At 47.1% G+C, this 10,575-nt stretch overlaps 1 protein-coding gene across 3 annotated transcripts in view; it reads left to right on the top strand.

The window, feature by feature from the left end:
- The first annotated feature begins 5,059 nt into the window (after positions 1-5,059).
- The window catches only part of FBXO34 (F-box protein 34), a 42,743-nt gene continuing 37,227 nt past the window's right edge, over positions 5,060-10,575 (top strand). For all 3 annotated transcript variants that reach the window (XM_080345125.1, XM_080345124.1, XM_080345123.1), the window contains exon 1: positions 5,060-5,169. The gene's annotated coding sequence lies outside the window, so the exon portion shown is untranslated. The remainder of the gene's footprint in view (positions 5,170-10,575) is intronic.

The following is a 10,575-nucleotide window of genomic DNA, read 5'->3' as shown; positions in this document are numbered from 1 at the left end:
GGGGCCGATAAGAAAGATGGGGACAGACTTTTTAGCAGGGTCTGTTGCGAGAGGACTAAGGGGAGTGGTTTTAAACTAAAGGAGGGAGATTCAGGCTGGACATGAGGAAGAAATTGTTGGCGCTGAGGGTGGTGAGAGCCTGGCCCAGGTTGGCCAGAGAGGTGGTGGCTGAACCATCCCTGGAGACATCCCAGGCCAGGCTGGACGGGGCTCTGAGCAACCTGAGCTGGTGAAGATGTCCCTGCTCATGGCAGGGGTGGCACTGGATGAGCTTGGAAGGTCCCTTCCCACCTGAACTGTTCTGTGATTCTATGTGAGCCACGCTGAACCACAAGTTTTAGGGAAAATATTAATTTGGGAGTGTCTTCCTTCCAACCGAAAATAACGTTTGCATCTGCAGGATTCCGTCATGCTGAAAATACTTATTTGCTCCTCAGAGCATCTAGACTGGCACATTTACTAATTCCCACCGTGTGGATACTGAATTTAGGAAGCGTGGCTGCACTACAGCTGGGGCTTTAATCTCACCTGCTCAAATAACACCATCAGCGATAACGGACGGGTAATTTGAGCACTAACTGGGGTCCTTGGTGGGCTCGGGCTCTGCTATGCGGCCTTGCTGGTTGTTACCTGAGCTAACTAGGTTGAAGCCAGAGCAGGTTTCCTTGACACGCTGCAGTAACACATTCTGCTAACAATATCTAGGTCACCGCAAGGGTCTTGATATATATGAATAATGCCACAATTTTTAAGTATTGCAATGTCACTTTGAGATAAAAACACAGTAATTGGATGTTTTTCAACCAAATTCCTGATTGGTACTGATTTTATTTTATTAAGAGGAATAATAACATAATATAATCATATTACCATTTAGTAGAGATAAACAAGCAATATGAATATAAAACCTCACCCTGTACAGATATTAGACATGTCTGAAAGAGTAACTGTATAATTCTCATACAGTCTTGATGATTTTATGATAATATGCCTACATTTTAGCTACTGAAGCTTTGAGAACCGATTTGAATGGATGTATTTCTTGACAACATCATTATCAGATATCAGTTTTTTCCATAATGATCTCCTTGGTACAAAATGTAATTTGCTCTTTCTACTCTTTATCCGTTCACAAGAGATTTTGTTTTGTGAGGGTGATTCTTCCCTGGCATAAATGCACCTCACTGAAGAAGAATACAGAACATGCAGGGAAACCTATATCCAAATTTAGCCCTGAAATAATTGCAATTTCTGACTCTATTTTTGGTGAAGTGTCAGGCAAATGGAGTTATAAAGCTGTAGCCCACGTCAGTTGCATGGAGTCAAAGAAAAACCTCTGTAGACAAATTGCGTGTGGAGCCCAGCGCGATGCTGCAGAAAACACAGAGGGCTCCCCCTGCCCAATTTAATTGATAACCTCTTAATCAAGTATTGCACAGCAAAACCATTGCAGCGCATTGGCTGTTGTTGCCACTTCTCCTTATGCTTTTAATCTCAAATGATCACTAGTTTAAAAAACAGAACAAATTCTAGAAGCAGAAAATAAAAGCTAGATTATTTTCTTAAATTAACCAGGAAACGCAGTTAAGTCTTCCGCTTCATTTTCTTGCTTGGTTCTTTAGGTTTGATTTATATGGACCCGGGATGCCGAGCTGACAGAAACACCAACATGCTGTCTGTGCAAAGCAAGTCAAATAACATCTCACGTTTCATTTTTCTTCCCACCAGGTCTCTGCTCAGGAGGTGGGAGGTTCCACTCGCGCCTTGGTGGTGTCTTTGCAACACTCTCCAGGTTATAAATAGAAAGACAAGGTACCCGACTTTGAGTATTACATTGTGCTCCAGCACCCTGATACTTAATAGCTGGATGTTGTAGCACATTTATAAGCTCCCAGCTTTCGCTAGAGCTAGTCCAAAATGCAAACTAGCAGTCTTATAGTGTGAAGTACAGTTGGAAACAAAGTCTGGGTAATTTTTATCTCAGCATATCTTTACATCCGTTGTTATTTATGGTGTGTTTGCACCGAATGTTCCCTGCTGTTACAGATTTTAGTCAAAACCCTGCTCTAGCACTACAGGTGAAAGTGTCCTGCGGCTGGTTTCGTTCTGCAAGGCCCAAAGCCACGTTCTTGAGGAAATCACATTTCTTTCCAAACGATCTCAAACCCTCTTGCTTTTCTTCTATGGGGAAGAGAGGAGTGGGAATTAGCCGCAGAACAAATGCTGGATTCAACTTTAAGCCACTGCTGAGTTTAGACCAAAGCTTTTATTGTTTCCAGAGAGTGTTTGGAGTGGGTTACTTTGGGTGAATTGTACTTTTAGCTCCTTTAGCAAAAAGAGAGGAAGAAACCGCTTAGTGCGGTCGTATTAGATGATGTTTCAGCAGTAGTAGGTTTCTAATTGAATTAGGCCAGGACCATTGCATTTGCATTTGAAAAAAACATACTTTTCCCTAGCTTAGACAAAACTGGCAGTATTTTTTATTATTAGGTTGTTTTAAAACCTGTATGTATTTTTCTCATTGTGCATCTCCTTTGTGTGTCTCCTTTCCCCAGAGGCAGAACGTCTTTTATGGAAACTGGATGTGACTATTTGACTTAAGTGTCTTAGGGCTAAATCAAATACAAAGGTGATAAGGAACAGCCTGGTTTACAGAGTACAACAATTCAAAGCTTTGAGGAATATGACTGTTAATTAAGCTGGAAACAATAACGACTTGGTTAATCCTATGTACTCTGACAGAGTTAAACTTCTCCAGGTCTCTGATAAGATAGGACTAGTTTATCTATTGTTTTTTTAATGTTCAAGGCGACAGAAATGCAAAAGTGCCAGATGGCAGTAAGCTAAACAATGTGCAAAATCTTTCTTATATTATCACTAAATGCCGGAGGGGCCTGGGGGGTAGGAGAAAGGTTATTTAATCATTAGAAGCCACTTAGCAGCAAATGGCATTTAGTGGTCTTTATCAACTTAAAACAAAAGATCGAGTCTGTACTGTTGTGGGGCCTTTTTCTAATATGACAGGGCACATATTTTATTCCCCTTTAAGCCATCTGGTGATATCAAGTGTGTCAGAGTGTGGTACCAGGCTGGTAAATAAGGTGGGTTTTTTTCCATGTGCATCCAAAAAAAGGAAAAATCACTATGGTCCTATGCTAAAATACTGAATTTTCCCCCGGAACACATGAAGCTACTGTGTCAGCAGCAGCTAAATCCCATTGTTGTGCTGGGATTTTGTTACGGTCGAGATGAGAATGTACTGGAGGGAAGAGGAGCTGTAGGTTCTGTTTTCCATCCTGTCACTGATCTGATATTTGACCTTTGGCAACTCATTTTACTTCTGTCTTCCCTCCTGTCCTCGCTTCGGCTTTGTATATAGTGGCTGTAGTCAACAGGGACTCCAGAGACTTTGGGAGATTCATCTCACACGCCACATTAATGTGATCCTGCACCTTGGCTAATTAGCTCTGCCCCTCGTCAGGACCACTGTGCTGACACAATACTGCTTTTTAGCTTGAGAACGGTCTCAAGGACCTTCTCACACTATTGCATGACACAGAAAAAGTGGTGCCTCAACTGCTGCCCTCCTGCAGGGCAGAGAAACCAGGACTTTTCAGTTTGCCACCCTGGATCATCCGTGGTTCCCATGGGGACCTGCATCCCTCCCCACTTTCCTCCCTGCAGAATCAAACCGCCAAAATCTTCTTTTGAGGAGCACGAAGGCGGCTTCTTGCAGGAAGCTGCCATCTGGTGCCACCACTTGATTCCCCTTTTCCCAACATTATTACCTCTTGCTCTCAATACCTTTGATTTCGGGGGACTTCTCCCATGCTCATCTCTCTCCCTGCAGGCTGAGATCTTTGTGAGGATGACACAGAGAAGATGGCTGGGGTCATGTTTGCATGACAAACCACTGCCTGGGCTCTGCCATGCCTCCTAGGGCACATCACACCAGGAACACCAGCTCTTGTTCTTCTCTGCCAAGGGCACACACAATGGCAAAAGGTATTTAGTGAAACAAGCCAGCTGGCATCACACTGGTGGGGTTCCAGTAGCCTCCCAGCAGCTCTTTTGGCCCTGCAGTCAGGAGATAAGTAGATTTTAAAGCCAGAAAGACTATCAAATGAGTTTCTTTGGCCTCCTGCAGAGGACTGTATAGCGTGCTGAGCAATGGAGATGATGGAGTAGAGCATCTCCCATATGAGGAAAGGGCGAGGGAGCTGGGGCTCTTGAGGTTGGAGGAGACTGAGGGGTGACTCATTCATGGTTATAAATATGTAAAGGGCGAGTGCCATGAGGATGGAGCCAGGCTCTTCTCGGTGACAACCAATGGTAGGACAAGGGGTAATGGGTTCCAACTGGAACACAGGAGGTCCCACTTAAATATGAGAAGAAACTTCTTCCTGGTGAGGGTGGCAGAGCCTGGCCCAGGCTGCACAGGGGGGTTGTGGAGTCTCCTTCTGTGCAGACATTCCAACCCGCCTGGACACCTTCCTGCGTAACCTCATCTGGGTGTTCCTGCTCCATGGGGGGATTGCACTGGATGAGCTTTTCAGGTCCCTTCCAACGCCTGACATTCTGGGATTCTGTGATTTTTAACCTGTTACCACCACCCTAAATCCACTTTTAAGCAGCTGGTGCCAGGCGGAGGGCTGGGAGCCGTCACCCCTGTTGCTAAACCTCACAGACACCGAAACTGAGGCCCGAGCCCGGAGGCACCGGGGGCTGCCAGCGCTGGGAGGTGCGGGGGGTCCTGGACCCTGCACCGGGCTCTGCCTTGAAACGTCCCTGGCCTTGAACCCCAGGGGCCTGGCCCCACGCTGCGGAGAGTATGAGGCCTGCGGAGAACTCTGGCCCCACAGGGGAGCGGGAGGACCGCGGCGGCCCCTGCGGAGACCCCCGACTCCCTCAGCCGGGCCCCCGGCCCCGGCGCTGCCTGGCGCGGCGGAGCCGCCGGTGCCTGGCACGGCGCGGCCCTCCCCGGCGGGCCCGGGCCCGTCCCGCTCCGCCCCGCCCCGGGCAGGGATTGGCGCGGCCGGCGCGGCTCCTCCCGCCGCCGCGGCTGGGCGCAGGGGATCCGGCCGCGCCGAGCCCAGCCTGGCGGCTCCGCGCAGCTCGCCGCCGGGACGCCCCCTCCTCCCCGCGGGAGCGCGGCCGGCTCCGCTCCGGGTAGGCTTCTGGCGGCGCGGCGGGACCGGGGGTGGGGGGAGGGGGACGACGGGCCGGCCGCTCGGCTCGGGGCCGCGGGCCGGGGCGGGCAGGTGGGCGGTGAGCAGGCCCCACACGCACCGCCCGCTCTCCCGGCCGGCCATGGCGGCTGCGGGGGCCGCCGAGGGGCCGCTGGCCGCCCGCCGGCAGGGGCTGCGCGGCGCCGGGCCCCGCGGAGCGCCCCGGGCCTGCCCGCTCCCGCCTGCCAGCCGCCCTCTCCCGGGCTTATTTTATTTGGTTCCCGGTGCTCCGCTCCCCGTGCTGGAGATGGGGGGGTTGGTATTTCGCTTTCCCCTTGTGCCCCCTCCGCTGGCAGCGCTCCCGGGGCCTTCCCGCCTCCCGGCGGGTGTGACAGCCCGAGCCCGCGGCCGGGGCGCTCCGGGGGTGCCGGTCCCGGCCCCGCTCCCCCGGGTGCGGGTCGCGGATCATCTCGGCTCCTCCGCGGTTGCGTAACGCGATCGTCCCGCGGGGCCGGCCCACGCGGGGCTGCGGGCGCGGGGGTCGCCCCGACCCCGTGTCGTGGTCTCTTCGTGGGTCTGCGAGCGAGCACACGGGTTTTTATTTCTTAAGAAAACCGAAACCAGCCAAAAAAACCTCAACCAAAAAACCTTAAGTCTTTTTATTTTTCTTTTCCCAAATTTTGATCCTCTGAGCACTGTCACTTCCTGCTGGTGTTTTTCTGCACGACTTACCCCGTGCTTCGTACATCTGTCAGCCTTTCAGGGGAAGGATTGTGAAGCTCGGTAAACATAAACAGTGATCCAAAAATAAAGCTTTAATCATCAGTAGATATTGCAGATAATACTTCTAATAATGCATTCGCGGGGGATGGTGTAAGAATGTAAGGAGAGGTTAAAAGTACAATTATGGTGAAAGTGATTTCTGCTCAAAATTACTTCCTCCGAGGCCTTACTCGAAACAATAAGCACAGCTTTTAATTTCTTCAGTAAACCGATGTTATTGACTTGTGCCGTCTGGCTTCCAGTTGGAAAAAAATCTCCTTTTATCAGCCAGAGAAGCGAGTCTGATGCTTGTCCGGCGAGGTGCTTCATACAACACCCAGCAGCAGCGTACGTCTCAATTTTAAATAACCAGGTGGGATGGAGCTGGAAGGCTCAGCTCGGGCTGTAAAACCCACCTGTGAGGCTGCGTACATCCCGAGTGCTTCGCCTTGCAGCTCTCTGCGCTATCTTGGCCGTGCCACGGCTCTCGGGATCCAGTTTTGGTAGCTCAAGATATGCAGGTTGGCTTCGAAACCGGTTCACGTGGGGCACGGACTCGAGCTGTGAGTCTTAATGGGTGTTTGCGTAGTGCTTCGGGTTTTCTCGGATGAAAGGTTTTACATAATTACCCATTATAATTGTCTGTCACCCCGAGAGAAGAGCCAAAGCAAAAAAAAACCCAAACGTGGAGGTAGGCGGTTGTTTTGGAAGTCCAAAGTCTAAAGCTGTAGGTTGTTAATGTTGTTACTGCTTAACGTGGAGGCAGCAAAATGATTGACTAAAGAAAAAAATAATAATAATTTAGTTCTGTTCTCCTTTTGAGCCATTTGAAACGCATCGTCCGGACAAATGACACCCTGCTTACGTTTGAGCTACTTGCTCTTCAGTGCCCTGAAGAATTCCTAATGTGACTCCAGTTGCACCAGCATTGCATGTGGTGTGTTGCTTTTTGGGATTTTTTTTCCCCTTGAAATCTTAACTGGAAGCCCTTTACAGTGTTTTGATTCCTTTTTAATAAATGGCTAATCCCTTGCTGCAGGGGATGGGAGTGTTTTGAATGCGGCGTTTTTGGGTCCTTAGGGGAGGGGGAAGGGAGCGCCTCGTCTTGCTTTCCAGCAGCCACCCGCCTTCCCCAGCCCGACTGAAAGAGCCTCATTGACTGTTTTTGAAGGTAACATGCTCAATTCTCCTCTTGCATGCTAAAAACCATAAATTTGCTGGAGCGCAGAGCCTTTGAGGGGAAGAAATGGAATGTCGAGGAGCCTGGGCTTCATCACCAGCAGCCTGGTAACAAAGGAGGTGTCTGTTAATTGCATTGCGCTTATCAAAATCTCCCCCCGTCTCGTGACAAAGTTCCATTTGAACAGGTGTGAAAAGTTGTGGGATTTGATTAATGCCAGCGTTTTAAAATCATCTTACGCGTTCTGTATGACTAAGTCGTCTCTTTCGTATTCAATTGGAGAGCGAGCAGAGGTTTGGAAGGAAGCTGCGTGCGTTCTACTTGCTCTTTAAAATCTCTTCTCCCTTTAGATAAGGATCGTGAAGGAGCGTGAGTGACTTGTCAAGCTGCAACTGCTTTTTTTTAATTTTTAAGAGGCATATAAACCATCTTTCTGTGTCCCTTATAATTAGAAGCTCGACTCGTAGCGTGCTGCAGCATTGGTGAGCTCTCCACTGGCTTCCCCTGCCATGAAGGGTTGCGGTTTTGGGGTGTGGAGGTGCCCAGATCAATTTCTAGTGCTGTGAAGTTGAATACTGCGTAGTATGTGGACAATACTACCTGGGTACTAACTGTCCCTTAGGTTCCAAGCGTCAACACATTAGTTATAATTTGTTATTTTCGCTTCTCGATGCCCTGTAGTGTCATTAAACAAGCGATTTTGTATAATACTCAAACAGTGGTTGCTTTATTACCAGCAGATATGGCAATTTTCAGTATTCCTGTCCTAGGTTTGATACCCAGTTTCAGAGAACGCGGCAGCTTTCCTTGTAGCCGGTAGTTGAGCTTGTAAATAAAACATAGGACTGATCCTAAGCCTATGATCAAAGATAATGTAGCTTTGGGACCAATAATCTCTTTTGTCCCTGTTGTTTCTTTTGGCTCCTGTGGATTATTTGGCCATCGGATGTGTCACTAACTGGTCCTGTCCGTACATTTAAGTTTTTTGAAGGAGATCTTGGTTCAGTGATGGACTTGTTAGAGATGGGCTGGTTAGATGTTGGCGATGGGCTGGTTAGAGATGGACTTGGGAGCTCTGCAGTAAGGAGGGCGCAGGAATGTTGCTGTGGTATGCGTGGCTGCTCAATTCTTATTTATACCATATTTTACTGGGTTTGTTTTTGAAGCTATTTTAATTTTATTAATTTATTTAACTTAACATCTATTAAAATCAGAGTAACAGACATTTGACCTTTTTTTTTAATGTCCTTATTTTTTTCACATCTAAATATGAAGCGAGATAATCGCCCATAGCGCAGATTCTGGCTGTAGTTGTGGGATTTGTATTTGGGGAATTTGTGTTTATTCCCCAAATAGCTTGCCTTGCCTTATTGTGCAAAGGGGAATATCTGCCCTGTCACTTGCTAATCCTGCTGTTGCAGTTTTATGCCTAGAGCGTTACCGGAGCCGTGTTTACCACTGGAGACGTGGAGGTTGGTTTTAATCGAGCTATTTTGGGTATCAAACGCAGAGAAATCGCAGCAGGCCTGGCTGGTACGGCATGGACCTGTGTGACTCCCAGCAATGGCACTTGGGCAGCCAGCTCGCGGTAAATTGGGGTGTCTGCAGCGTCATTGCAATGAGTGTCCCAGGCAAGTAGATTAAATATAGCTCAGGTATGCATAAACATGGCACTATTGCACCTGGTGTTGCAGCGCAGAGATAATACAGATGTTTACATAGATCACCTTCCTACACATCCCAGGTTTGACTACATGGGATAGTGAGTTGCTGCTGGGCAGCCACATCATCACTTGATACTGTTTTGAGAGGGAAAAATACACTACGGAGGGATGCATAAATGTCAGCTTTTTAAAATATAAATATATCATTAAGAAATGGCTGACTGGTGTTGCAGGGTGCAGAAAATACTGCTATTTTCCATGTGATTTTTTTTTTTTTTAATTAAAAAGAGCTTTAGAAGCTGCTTTGTCTGCAGTTCGTAGCCAAGTAATGGCATTTAGGTAGCATGGAGGCTGAATTTCTGCCAGTTAAAATCTTGCTGCCCTAATGTGCCATTCAATACAGTGCTTGGAAGCTGATATACAATGTTCTTCTGCCTTGCAGCAAAACAACCAGTGATTAAATATTCAGCAGATATTGTGGTTCACGTAACTACTTGTTCTTGCATCATTCAGGTCATATCGCACAATTAATGTTGCTAACGCTTGATCTGGCTTTTTTTTGGTTGTTCTAAGAATGGAAATTATCTGAACTACCATGGGATTTACGGAACTGTTTTGGCAGGAACTGGGCTATGCAAAGCAAATTATTCAGGACTGTTTTCATCCTTCCCTTAACTTGGAGAATCTCCTTTTGAATTCTCAAATATTACTTGTTTGTGCCAGGCAGGGCTTTATTTTTTTGCAGCTTTTCTCACTTTAAAAATCAAAGTGTTTTCTTTTGAGTGCTTTGAGATAAATGACACTCCCTAGTAGCAAAGGGGTGGTGGGGAGGAAAGAGCGCCATAGGTATAAGTGCTTGCTTTCATACTTAAACTCACTATTTCATTTGGCCACAGGAGTATTTTCATATGAGAATTCTCGTTTTGTTTCGGGCAGGGTTTTTAGTGCTTTCAGTACATCTACTTTTAATTTTCACCATTTTGGTTAATAGTATTTAATCCAGTGTGTCACTGACTCCAATTAGAATTGAGCTTCACTTTCCTCTCTGTGTGTCCCTTTAATTATCTAGGTTTTTAGCTGTGGTTTTGGTTGACCTCCCTGCACCTTCTCACCACCGCAGATACTCTCAGGAGAAGGTTGGATGCTCTTAGGTGGGTGCACCCGAAATTGGGTGCGTGCATTGACGTACATCTTAATGGATTGTGCTGCTATAAGCATGATATAAATATAATACCAAGGTTAAGTCAGGCAAAATTGACAAGTTGCTGGCACTTTCAGTGTCTTTGAGAGTAACTTGGTGTGCACTTAAACTAAATTCAGAATTTGGAACACAGGTGGAGTATTTTGGTCAAGGGCACACACAAGGTTCAACCGTCGCTGTGGATAACAGGAGACTGTGTCTTTTTAATTACGCATGAAGTGGCGAATCAGTAATAGGAATGGAAAAGGCGGATTTATATGTTGCAGCATATTATATATAATATGTGATGGAGACGGCTGTAAACCAGGTTTTGGAGAAATAATGGGCAGAAATTGGAGACTTTCAGTTGATGTGAGTTGTTTGAACTTGCAGCTTGGATGGCTTTTTGTGATCTGTCGATTAGCACATCAAGAGGATGTCTTTTCAGTCGGGGCAGACATTTTTCTTTGGAAAAACCCGTTCAGACTATTAACACTAATAAACTTTGAGAGAACTTGTTTCAGCTAAATTGTTGGCAGATAGTCAATTGGTTTGAAAAATAAGGTATTAAACATGTAAACCCTCCCCCAGCCTCTTTAGTGTCCTTGATGGAAAGAAGGA

This window comes from Nesoenas mayeri (assembly GCF_963082525.1).
Source record: "Nesoenas mayeri genome assembly, chromosome: 5".
In the NCBI taxonomy this organism is placed as follows: Eukaryota; Metazoa; Chordata; class Aves; order Columbiformes; family Columbidae; genus Nesoenas; species Nesoenas mayeri.
Note: the sequence above shows the minus strand (reverse complement) of the source record. Positions and strands in the feature narration are given on the sequence as shown.